This window comes from Peromyscus eremicus, chromosome 17, assembly GCF_949786415.1.
Source record: "Peromyscus eremicus chromosome 17, PerEre_H2_v1, whole genome shotgun sequence".
Taxonomy (NCBI): domain Eukaryota; kingdom Metazoa; phylum Chordata; class Mammalia; order Rodentia; family Cricetidae; genus Peromyscus; species Peromyscus eremicus.
In genome coordinates, this window is record NC_081433.1 from 8,555,254 (window position 1) to 8,568,784 (window position 13,531).

The window sequence follows — 13,531 nt, forward strand, 5'->3', positions numbered from 1 at the left end:
ATCCAGTCCTAGCAGTGAGAATGAACTTCCCCCTGGGATGCCAGCCACCTCTGACACCCTCCCTCCCAGCTCAGCATCTTTTAGGACTCCAGAACATCTCTTTGCCTCTTCTTATACACATAAAAATTGAATCCTTCATGTACACTGATAGGCTGAACTGAAGGGATAAGAAGTCCTCATCTGTTTCTGTGAGCCATTCATGAAGCCACCAAGTAAATTATTATTACTTGGTATTACTTTGCATCCTGAGTTCTCCAGCGATGACTTGGTCCCCTAGGGCACTCAGAAGGTAGCTGTGCTGGCTAGTTCTAAGTCAACTGGACACAGGCTAAAGTCATCTGGGAGGAGGGACCCTCAGCTGAGAAAATATCTCTATAAGATTAGGCTGTAGACAAGCCTGCAGGGCATTTTCTAAATTAGTGATTGATGGGGGAGGGCCCAGCCCATGGTGGGTGGGGCTATCCCTGGGCTGGTGGTCCTGGGTTCTATAAGGAAGCAGGCTAAGCAAGCCATGAGGAACAAGCCAGTAAGCAGCACCCCTCCATGACCTCTGCTTCAGCTGCCTCCAGAGTCCTACCCTGATTGTGTTCCTACCCTGCCTGCTTTTGACATTGAACTATGATAAGGAAATGTGAGTGAAATAAACTCTTTCCTCCCCAAGCTGCTTCTGGTCATGGTGTTTCCTCACAGCAATAGTCACCTAACTAAGATTTAATTTGAGAATTTTTTTTTTTGTACTTATGTTTTACTGAGATGTAATTCACATGCCATACAATTCTCCCTTGTAAAGTTTGCACCTTGGAGGCGCTGAGTGTGTCACAGAGCAGCACAACATCACTGTAAAGGATGCTCATCACCTAAGCAAGCAACTCACTGCCACCAGAGTCGCCCTTGACCTCAAGATGAAATCCATGCTTCTGTGTTGTTTCTGTGGATTTACCAATGCCGTGGGACATTTCACACCAATAGACAAGTATGTGGGGTTTGTACCCAACTTCTATAACAGTACTATGTTTCCAGGCTCTGTCATGTCACGGCCTGTCTAGGGCTTCAACTCACTGGCATCACAGTCACCACAGCACAGGACCAAGAGTACACTTAAGAGAAAGCGCCATGGTCAAAAGTTCTCACAAACCTAGGGAGCACAGCTGTGGCTGTGGCCCAGGAGTAAGGCATTCGCCCACAAATCCAGGGGACGTGGAGTGAGTTGTTTGGCCTCTCAGGGCCATAGTTTTCCCACCTGTAAGTGACGTGGCTGGTTATCAGCCAACTAAGTGTCTTAGTTACTCTTCTGTTGCTGTGAGAAGACACCATGACCAAAGCAACTTACAGGAGAAAGAGTTTATTGGGGTTTGCAGCCTTGGAGGGCTGGAGTCCATGATCATCATGGCAGGGAGCACAGCAGCAGGCAGCAGAGAGACACGGTCCTGGAACAGCAGCCAAGAGCTCACAGAGTGACAAGTAGGAAGCAGAGGGAGACACTGGGAATGGTGTGAGTCTTTTGAAACTTCAAATCCCACCCGCAGTGACACACCTCCTCCAACAAGGCCACACCTCCTAATTCTTCCCAAACAGTTCCACCAACTGGAACCAAGTGTTCAGATTTATGAGCCTATGGGGCCATTCTCATCCGAACCACCACTCTGAGTTTCTTTCCGACACTACATTTCCTGAGGTTTAACTGGGGCCAGTGTAGACCAGCCCCAGTCCTGTACATCTCTCCACGCAGCAAGGTATGTTACCGCATCCACTGCACTCCAAGTCAGTGGGAAGAGCTATTACAGTAAAAAACAAAAATAAAACAAAACCATGATCTAGCCAGATGCTGTGGCATTTGCCTGTGATCTTTAGCTACTTAGAAGGCTAAGACAGGAGGATCATAAGGTCAAAGGCAGCCTGGAATACACAGCATGACTCGGTCTCAAATGACAACTTTAAAAAATCTTCTTTGTTCCTGTGAGCTAACTCAAGCTACTCTTTCACTCAATGTATATTAAAGTCCTCCACAGAGAAAAGGCTGACAAGTGTGCGCATCAGATATCACAGACACCCGACAAGTGCCAGACTCCTGGACAAACTTCCTGAGCATCCAGACTTCCTGCCTGAAAATGACCGCCCTATCTCATGCCTGTGCCCCAGTCATTTTTTTCTCATGGCACTACAGGATGCCAGATCTGGGCCATCCTCCTGCCTCAGATGACATCTATGAACTATTCTTCCCACTCAGTGTCATCTACTTCTTGCCAGACCCTTGACGTGGCTTGATGCCCAATATTCCGCTCCCAGCCTGCACCCCATCTCCGAGATGAGACTCTCCTTCACTTCTATGTAGTCATCCCCACCCAGAATAACCTGGTCCCTAAACAGGAAGGATTGTTGCGCCCAGTAAAGCCACACCCCAGGTCCTCTGCTCACTCCCATTCTCCTAGCATGTGTATAGTGCACTGACTTACAGGGGGGTTTGTCACCCTCAAGACGTCTCCTCTCCTTCCTGAAAGGCAGGCAAAGGCTCTCTGCTGCCTCCAGTCAAGCTCTATCCCAGCCACCATGGAAGCCCCAACTGGTGCACGGCCACCTGTGCCCAGGCTGATGCAGATTTTTTTCCCCTGACGTTCCTGCACACACTCCCATCTGCAGCCACTTCTGGACACACCCTTCCCTCTTGCTGATACCTCCAGTCACCCCGTGGCCCTGTGTGTAAGCCCTCTCCTCCAGCAGGCTTCACTGGGCATCCACCCGAACCAGAACCAGAACCGCCTTGGTCTCTGAGTTCCCTCAGCAAGCTGCCACTGTCACCTTTGACTCAGCCCTCACAGCTCCCGCACAGAGCAGCTGTACCTCTCATATCACTTCCTTAGACCGAGCACTTCTGACCAAACACCCGCTTGAACATCTCCAGAGCCAAGTGGTAACTGCTGAAGGGTCAAAGTCGTGCATGAACTTAGACTGTCCCTTAGCCTGCTGCCGCTACCTGAGCAAGACAGTCCTCTGGTTCGGTCAACAGATCAGTCCTTGGTGACCTGCTAGCTGAGCTCCAGCAAGGACACCAGTGTCATAACCGACCAGCCTCCCCACCCCGTGCCTAGTGTCGGGAAGCAGAGCCAAACAGCACAACGTCACTGTGCCACCACAGCCCTACGGCAGCCTCCACACACACAGCTCAGCCTCTCCTCAATGTTCACACACGAGCAAACGTCATTTGGCTAAAAGACTGTTTCAAGTTTTAACACTCTTAAGGAAAACTGCCACATTTATGCGTGGTCACCTGCATTAGAAGGACCATGGGCTATTATGCTTGAGAACAGATTCACAGCCCTAAACATGATTTCTTTTTAATTCGTTAGAATAAGGGAGACACCGAGAAGAGTCAGAAGACTTGCACACATCATAACTCTGGTTTAACCTCCCCACTCCATGTGTGGTGTTTGTGTGCACACACACGTGGCATGCCTGTGGAGGCTGAAGGTCAGTCTCAGCACGTGTTGCTTCTCAGAAGCCATCACTGGGACCTGGGGCTCCCTGATCAGGCTAGGGTGGCTGACTGGTGGTCCCTAGGGATCTGCTTGTCTCTGCCTCCCCAAAGCTGGAATTTCAAGCACAAGCCACTGTGCTCAACTTTGTATGTGGCTCTTCTGGGGACTGAAGCTGGGTCCTCGCGCTTGTGTGCCAAGTGTTTTACCTCCCCAGCTTCCCATCCTGCTTTTGTTGAGATAGGGTCTCATGTATCCCAGGCTGCTTGAAACTGGATCTACAGCTGGGGGTGACCTTGTTCCTGATGCTCCTGCCTCTACCTCTACCTCCCAGAGCACAGATTACAGGCAGGAGCCACCACACTTGGTCTACGTAATGCTTGGGGTTAACACGGGGATTTGAACATGCTAGCAATGCCCTATACCAGCCCCAGACCATCCCTCTCTAGAGGTCCTGCCCCTTCTGTCCCTTGGAGGGGGCCTCCATAGTAGAACAGTTCATGGCTTCTGTTTCCTCTAACAAGCTGTTTTCTATAATAAACACTTCATTCAAAATCATTCAAAACTTTGGTGTATTATTTCTAAAGAATATTCAGAACATTAATTCACTTCTACAGGGCCTCTTTGACACACGTCCTTTAAGGGCTGACAAGAAACTGGGAGCTTGTCACCACAGCCAGTCTAGGGGGGAAACAAGAAGTGAGTTGGAACTAGAGCTTGCTTTTCCGCACAGTTCTGCCTTGGCAGACTCTGGTCCCAGTGCCAGCCAGCTCTGAGACAGACGAGGAAGTGTTTTCTCTCCTTCTCCTCTGATACGACATGGCCTCTGGGAAACACGTCGGGGCTAGCACTGCCCAGGATTCATTGTCCCTGAGATGGAGCTGGACCTGCAAGCATAGCTCCCCTCACGGGGCTTCGCTTCATCCAGCGGGAAAGCCAGGCTCCCGAGAACTCCCGGGCACAGGGCTCCTCACCGGCAGCTGCCTCCGTGCTGCTGCGCTCAGTCTTTTATCACCAACTCATATGACTGACCAAGGGAGCCCAGCGGTGACGGAGGATGACAGGTCCAGGTGTCTTTGCAGCCGGAACCCCCTGAGTTCTCACTGGGACCATTCTCGAATCCCCAGGTCTCAGGAAAGCCTAAAGCAGCCTGTGAGTTCTGGGTGGTGCCCAGAGCTATCACCCTGGGGTTCTGTGGCAGGATGAGGACTTACATGCATGGGTGCTAACTGCAGCAGAGAGGAAACTTTATGGTCTATCTAGGAAGCTGAAGCCACAGGGAGCGCTCACGGCCACCCTTCTGTAAGAGCCACTGGTTTTTTTTTCCTTCTCTCATACAATGCATCCCAACTGCAGCCTCCCCTCTCCCCCATATCCATTGCTCCTCCATTTCTCTTCAGAAAAGAGCAAGCCTCTCGAGGATATCAACTGAACACGGCATAACAAGATGCAATAAGACTAGGCAAAAACCCTCATATCAAGGCTGGACAAGGCAACCCAGTAGAAGGAAAAAGGGCCCAGGCATGAGAAACAGAGTCAGACACCCCCACTCCCACCATTATGAGTCTCACAGACACCCTAAGCTAAACAACCACAGCATGTACGCAGAGGACCTAGCGCAAACCCACGTGGGCTCTGTGATTGCCGCTCCAGTTAGACGCACTGTTTGGGTGGGGTTTCTGACATTGAAACACACAGGCTGAAGACTGTCCAAGTGAAACACACACACACACACACACACACACACACACACACACACACACACACATGAAATCCGATCTCTGTTCACCAGCAATCTTGCCCCAGGCAATGAATAAGGAAAGAAAACCAAAGTCTAATTTTACTGTTTCCTTCTACACTCTAAGACCATCACCAAGAACCCAGGAGGGGCGGGGCTGTTTCAAGCGTGGATTTGTGGTTCTCCACAAGGGGCAGAGAACTGAGACAGGTCCCACTCTGTAATCACTCTGGGTACGCTGCCTGCGCCCACTCTGTGCCGTGCTGACGGCTGGGTCAAGCAAGGAAACCCACTGCTGCTGGAAACCCAGATGCCACAGGCCTTGGCACAAATGCAAGAAAGAACTACATACAGTCCAGTCTCCTGACAGGGAACCCACACTACTACAGACCCACCGGACAGGATTCATATTTGCTCCTGCAGCAGCAGCCCAGAGGATGTTGTGCGTGTCCAAAATTAAATCTTTCAAAAACCATTTTCCTATATTTTAAAACTTTATATGTTTTAATAAAATACGTTATTATATATTCTATAGATATGTATGTATGTATCACATGGGCCTCAGTAGGGAATCTGCTCTGCTCCCTCCCCACACCTAGATGGCCAAGCAAGTCACATGGTGTGGACCCCTGTGTCCCCTTCTCTCTGAACACACCACCATACAAGAAGCAAAGCATTTAGGAACAGGAGAGGCGCTCTGAACTTTTACTAAAGTTGTTTTTGTTTGTTTGTTTGTTTGTTTTGAGACAGGCTCTCACTACGTATCGTTGGCTGGCCTGGAACTTGCTATGTAGACCAGGCTAGCCTTGAGTTTAGAGAGATCCGCCTGCCTCTGCCTCTCCGGTGCTTGGATTAAAGGTGTGCGCCACCATGCCCAGCCTACTTTTAGTGAAGTTTTATCCCACGACACTGAAGTAGCTCCCCACCCTTCTACCATATTGAAAAAGCTATCACTAGGCTTTTACCCTGACTGCTCTGTTCATCTCTCCAGCAGCTCCTGCCTCATGTCCGTGCTGGAGGCTACTCTGACCACACACCTGCCAGTCCTGTGGAGGGCTATCACTAACTGACCTCCAAAACCCTTACACACATCACCGTACAGGCTAGGCACACAGGAGCCCACACACAGATACAGTGGAGCCCTGGGGCAGAGTTCACACACTCACTACCTTGAGCCCTCAAATGGTATCGATCTGAGTGAGAAAGCCCGTGGTTCCCTGCTGTAACTACAGCTCCCTGCTTGTTTCCAGAAGTGCTGGGTGGGCAAGACGACAGCATCAAGTTTGCATTTTGTGTTCCCTTGAGCCTTGGTGTCGTTCTGTGGAAGCCACTGGGGGTCAGGGTCTACTTCAATCTGCACGCCTTTAATCCCAGCACTCGGAAGACAGAGCCAGGCGGATCTCTGTGAGTTTGAGGCCAGCCTGGGCTACAGAGTGAGTTCCAGGAAAGACACAAAGCTACACAGAGAAACCCTGTCTCGAAAACAAAAAAACAAAACAAACAAACAAAAAAAAAAGCAACCTGCAGCCATTAACATCTTGCCATATAAACATGTAAAGGCTTATATGCAGCACTCTTAGCATCTGTGGAAACCAGTCCCAGTATGCCCCAGAGACGGATGTTCAAGGCCCTTATAGAAAATGGCGCAGTATTTACATGTAGCATCTTCATCTGTATTTTAAATCTCTCTAGGTGACTTGTAATAGCCACGTACATGCTTTGTAAGTGAGTACTGTCTATGGAATAACAAGAGAAAAGACTGTGCTCAGTAGAGGTACTTTTTTTTTTCATATTTTTTTTTTTATTCTCAGCTGGTAGGTTCCTGAGTCACGGTTCTGCTTTCTGGTTTGTTCTCCTGGTCATGAACTTTCCCATGTTCCTGGGGCTATCAGGACACTCTGTGTTGTTATTTCATTTTTTCCACAAGTCACCTTTAATCGTATAGAACTTACGTTTTCTACAGTGTGAGCCAGAATGCAATTCCTTTTACGGTGAGTGGGTAATAAAGCCACCCCACTTATCAAACCCACTCCATTCTCCTGGGGAATTAAAATGCCTCCTGAGGCATCACCTTGGCTCTGAACTCACTGCGATCATCACTTCCTGCATCACTTCCTGCCCATCAGAAAGCCTGACCCCTAGGACCAACGGGAAAAACTGACCACGTGTGCATCCCAAGACAGTTTGAGGAATGCAAAGTCTACCTAGTTCCTAGGAACCATGTCACCTTTCATGACTTCTGGTTCCAAAGCCCAACTTCCCCACCAGAACAGGTGCTAGCCCAAAGAACGGGGCTGGCAACAAGATGGCGTAACCATCAAGAATGCTGGCTCCTCCAGAGGACCACGCTGATGCCCAGCATCCACGATGTAATTAACAACCATCTGCAACTCCAGTTCCTGGAGATCTGATACTTCCTTCTGGCCTCCAAGGGCAATGCACTCACACAGTGCACCGACATACACATAATAAAACCTTTCTTCAAAAGCATCCCCACAATTTCTCTCCTTTAAAGTTTAACCAGAGCTAATAACCAAAATTCCAAGTGTCTTCACTTTACTGCAAGTCTAAGTAATCGTTTCTACCTAACTACACACAGCCTGATTAGAGGCGTGTCTTTAAGAGGCTCCGCACCCCATGGGCGGCCATCTTTCTCTGTGCCAGCTCTGTGCCAACAGAACCATTTCACCCTGAATTTTGCTCCCTGGAGTTTCATCTTCAGTTTAATCCTCTTCTAAATGGTTCTTCCCCCCCTACCAGTTCTATTTTTAGCTCCCAGAACCGGAGCCTCTAGTTGGTGGAGACTGTCATTTACTATCCAGCCGGCAGCTGACCTCAATCTTCCATGAATTAAAATCAACTGTACTCACAGGAAATCCCCCGGTACTGACTTCCACTATCGTATCTCACAAATGACCTCGCTGGGCTCCACAGCCTGACTAGGGACCCCAAGTTCCACCAAGCCCAGGCAGAGAGAAAGGCAGAAGGCAGAGAAGTCAATGTGTGCGACAAGACAACGCCCTGGTTAAGCCTGGGCTCGCGCCACCCTGGAGCCAGACACGGTGCCCCATCAACGGCTTCCTGGTGGAGAAGGGTTTAGTAGACAGGCTGGATCTCCAGCGGCCACCAGAGAAGGGTACACATTACAGTTGTCCTTTCCAACAGGACCACATGGCCCTGGGTCCTCAGAAACAGAGGCCTGTATTCGCTGCAGGACATTCATCCCAAGATAGAAGACAGCCCTAAGGACAGATGGGAGCTGCTTCAAGCCTCAGTTTCCCTACCAGTAAAGTGGCTCAATTCTGGTTGCTTGCTTCAGTCTCCAGGGACATACTGCACATGTGAAATGAACAACCTTGTCCCATCCACTTCCCCACCGAGGCCAGCAGAGTTCCAAAAAAGGAGGTTGGCAGATAGGCACAGGCTGTGCATCCCTCCTGCCAACAACATCCTAGTACTGGAGCCAAGGGTTACCATCCGCTGGCACACGGTCCTTACCCACCTGCTGACCCAGGATCAGAGACACATCAGCATCAAGAGAGGTCTCCAAACTCAATTTCAGTCAACACTTCTCATGCTTACCATCTTAGGCAGAGAACAACACAATAAAACTAACAGACACACAGCCAGGTGGTGGTGGTGATGGTGGTGGTGCACGCCTGTAATCCTAGCACTCGAAAGGCAGAGGCAGGAGGATCTCTGTGAGTTCGAGGCCAGCGTGGGCTACAGAGTGAGTTCCAGGAAAGGTGCCAAAGCTACACAGAGAAACCCTGTCTTGAAAAACAAAAACAAACAAAAAACACAAAAAAAGACACGTGGCTGGCTTAGAAACTCCTATTTCACCTTTTTACGGGTATGGGGAGACACAAGGAACTTGGTTGATGACCCAAACAGCTCTTGTAACCCACAGCCAGTATGCAAAACCTGAATCCCTGAAAACAACGTCTTGCTCATCCTTTGCCCACCCAACAAAACTTGCAGGTCCTCGTCTGAACAGTAATGGGGCCTTCAGACCTTCCAACTATGGCTTTGAGGGCTGGCCACGCACACAGTCAACGTGTGGCTAGGCCATAAGAGGGTCTCCCCTCAACACAGGCTGAGAATATTGTATGGGGTCTACTCGAAACTATACAAGACAGCCCCCCATAGAGCTCACACCACCCAGTGAACATGCTCCAGGTCTCAGATACCCACAGACAAAGCCCAGCCCTCCAGAAGAAAGCGCGTTTGGGGGTTCCTACACACAAGGCACCCCAGTGTGGAAGCCCAGCTACACACGTTTTAACTTTGCTTTTCTGGATTTCCCCAAAACTGTCTACAGTGATCATACAACCTCACTCATCACCGCTCCATACACGCATGTAACAGTCATACAAAGACCTGGACCGATGGTTCTCAACCTGTGGGTCATGTCCCCCCTCAACAAGCCCCTATCTCCAAAAATATTTGCATCACTATTCCCAACGGTAGCAAAATTACAGCTATGAAGTAGCAATGAACATAATATTATGCTTGGGGGGGGGGGGGTCAACACAACAAGAGGAACGGTACTAAAGGGTTCGAGGCCTTAGGAAGGCTGAGACCCGCTGACCTGGAGCAACAGTTGCCAGGAACCCACAAATGACATGAGCAGTACAGGATTTGAGGAGAGTTCAGGGTAGAGACCTGAGGAAAGAGAAGAGACACACCCTCTGCCATCTTCTTCTGTTTCCCCTTCGCGTCTGATCCTACATCAGGTCCCCAAAAGCTCTCAGCCAGTCCCAGCCCAGCCCGGGGACTTGGGGGAGTGGACTGTGCATTGGGGCTGTTTGGGGGGGGGGTCCCCAGTAGTTCTGATACTAGGCAAGGGGTCTTGAGTCGTCCCTGAGGCCCCTCACTGGACTGAAGAAGTCCTGTCATGGCCTCCTCACAGGGACACGCCCGCATCTGCCGGAAGCCTTCTGAACCGAGCATCCACAGAGCCTGCACCGTGAGCGGCACAAAGCAAGGGGAGGAGAGGCCAAGCCGGGAGTGCGTGTCCAGCGCTGGCCTGCACAGGGAGGAGCACCAGCTCACTAAAGAGGAACAGTCCTCTCACAACCACCCGTATCCCACAAGCACAGCACTGCTAAGCACACTGGTCTCGTAGAGAAAAAAAAAAATTAGTACCATGTGATGCACCCCTAAAAAGTGAAAGCAAAGAAGTGGGTGCTGGCTTCACACACCCGTGACGGGGCAGGAAGCTCATCCAGGATGGCAGGAGCTCCCAGCCCGGTGGCAAAGTGCTTCCGCCAGGGACGCCCCCTCTCCAGCCTCACCTCCTCCCGGCCCGAGAGTCTTTGTGCTTCTGGCTCACAAACTTCTGCAGCGAGAATTCCAACCCAAACACTTCAGAGAGTTGTCGGGTCCCCAGAAGCAGGCTCTGCCTTTCCCTAATCCCTGATTCTCCAAGTTTTGCTTTCCCTAAGGGCAACCAGCTCCCAGAGCTTATAAGGACAGGGGCATAAAACTTTCCCTCAAACAGTTTAGGCTCTGACGCAGCCAAGCCCTAGGTCAGGGCAGGGTACAAGCCACAAGCCAGACCCTCTCATGCTCACAAGACACTGAGCAGCCTCACTTAGCTGTGGTCTGAATGTGGAGTGAGGAGAAACACTCCTTCTATAAACAGAAAACTTAGTGTGTCAAGGAAAAGAAATGGTCAGAATCTAACAAAAAAAAAAGGAAACCAGTGGCAGAAAACCTGGAGAATCTGGTGACTGAGCAGCTTAGAGGCCTGGACCCTGCTCTCAGGCTGCCCACTGCCCTGTATCGAGACACCAATGCTCGGGGTCAGCAAGATGGATTAAAGCCCCAAATCAGTTATTCTGTTTGACAATGCAAGATAAAAATAGTTTTTTATACTTTTCTTGGCTTGTGTATGTGTATGGAGGGTACACATTCATGTGGGTGTACATATATGCAGATGGGTATGCATAAACATGTATGTGCATGCATGTAGAGAACTGAGGTCAACATTAGTGTTTTTCTCTGTCCTCTCTCCTTTATTTTTTATTTTATTTTTATTTTTATTTATTTATTTGTTTGTTTGTTTGTTTTTTGGGTTTTTCGAGGCAGGATTTCTCTGTATAGCTTTGGCACCTTTCCTGGATCTCACTCTGTAGCCCAGGCTGGCCTTGAACTCACAGAGATCTGCCTGGCTCTGCCTCCCGAGTGCTGGGATTAAAGGCGTGTGCCACCACCGCCCAGCTTTCCTTTATTTTTTGAGACAGGGCCTTCTCACTGAACCTGGAGCCCATCAGCTCTACCAGACTGAGGAACCAGTGAGTCCCAGAGGTCCTCCTTTCCTACCTGCCCCCTTCATCCAGCACTGGATTACAGCTGTTTCCTACTATGCCCGGGTTTTACTTTATTTTATTTACTTTTTATTGAATATACAATATATTTTTTCATACAATATAGTCTGATTATAGTTTCCCCTTCCGAAACTCCTCCCAGATCCTCCACACCTCCCCATCCACCCAAATCCATACCTTTTTTCTCTGTCTCATTAAAATACAAACAGGCATCTAAAGTAAGAACAAAATAAAAACAAACCAGAGTAAGACATAACAAAGAAGCAAATAGAAAAAAAGAGCCAAAGAAAAAGCACAAGAAACATATACAATGAGACACATACATTCTCACACAGAAAACCTATAAAAACAAAATTGGAAATGATAATAGAGAAGCAAAAGATCTGTAAGGTAAAAAAGAAAGTGTCCAGACAAAGCATTGTCAGACACACAGACAGACAGACAGACACACACACACACACACACACACACACACACACACACACACACACACCATCACCATCACCACCATCATCACCATCACCACCACCACCACCACCGCCACCACCAAAAATACCACTGAGTTCATTTTGTGTTGGCCATCTGCTGGGCATGAGCCTGCCCTGAAGTGTGGTTTGTATACCCAGTGAATACAAATATATATTGAATATATCGGTCGGTCGGTCGGTCGGAGAAAACTAATTTTTCCTTTGTGGGCGATTAGCGATTGGAGATAGTTTCTGGGTTAAGGGTGAGGGCTTGCTTCTACATCCCCCTCTCAGCACTGGGACCCCATCTGGTTTAGCCTGTGCGGGCCCTGTGCATGCTGCCACAGTCTCTGTGAGTTCATGTGCGTGTCGGTCCTGGTGTGTCTAGACGGTCTTGTTTCCTTGATGTCCTCTATCCTCATGGCTCTTACAATCTTCCCCCCTCCTCTGCCATAGAGTTCCCTGCACCAGGAGGAGAGGGATTGGATAGAGATGTCCCACTGAGGAGGGAGTGTTCCAAGGTCGCTCACTCTCCTGGGCCTGGATTTTACCCGGGCGCTAGGGATCTGAACTCGGCTCTGTGCTTGCATGGCAGGCAATTTTTTGACTGAGCCATCTCTCCAGACACGGCTTTTAGATTTCCAAATAACTTTATCAAGAAGATATCTCAGAGCATAAGACAATTATGTGCAGCCCAAATGTCAGTGTCCATAAATAAGGCTCCACAGACACGCAGTCACACTTACCCCGTGACACACTGTCTGGCTACTTTGAGCTACGGCAGCGAGGCTGAGTCGCCACAGGCTCCAAGCGTCCCCGTTCCCAGACCACACAGGTGGGGCTCACAGTGGTTCCTCGGCCATGCGAGGGTCTGTACAGGGGCATCACCACTTGAACTCAACACATTCACATTGGTCTTTCGCTGGCTGGAGGGTAAGGGATTACCCAGAGAGCCCCGAACCCACATGGACAGCAGGATGAGATTCTAGCGTAGACCTGGACCTGTACATGTAGTTATACCAACAAGCCAAGAGTATGTCTCCACCACGCATACTGACGCCACCATCGTCAGGGCTGCAGGAACCATCAGAATAGCACCTGCCGATGCCAGCCACAGCTGGACCACAAACTGAATTGTACTGGCTGATGCCTTCACAGAGGAAATGCCACCTCCCACCCACAGGACATCCAGTCTCTCAGAGTGCCACACCAATGCTCAGTACTCTCAGCTACAGGCACACTGCCTTCTGTCCCAAAGAACCTCTAACTACGCAGCTTCTCCAAATACCTTAACTTGTAGCATCTGGGACAAGTTAGAACTGACAAATATGTTTCTAGAGGACCATTGAGTCATTTGAGGGTGATTCCAAGTGCAACTCAGAACAGCATGTCCTTTGTAGATATTGCACGGATAGGGTGGATCCCTCCTCTTACTCCAAAGAAATGAGGGATGGAGAGTGCCCAGGGTAAGACAGGAGGACTGGCGGGTTCACGGGGATGCCATGAAGCCTTAAGACCACAGAG

At 49.6% G+C, this 13,531-nt stretch overlaps 1 protein-coding gene across 1 annotated transcript in view; it reads right to left on the bottom strand.

The window, feature by feature from the left end:
• Positions 1 to 13,531, bottom strand: part of Rasa3 (RAS p21 protein activator 3) — an 83,286-nt gene that overhangs the window by 55,926 nt on the left and 13,829 nt on the right. The gene's annotated exons all lie outside the window — the stretch shown is intronic.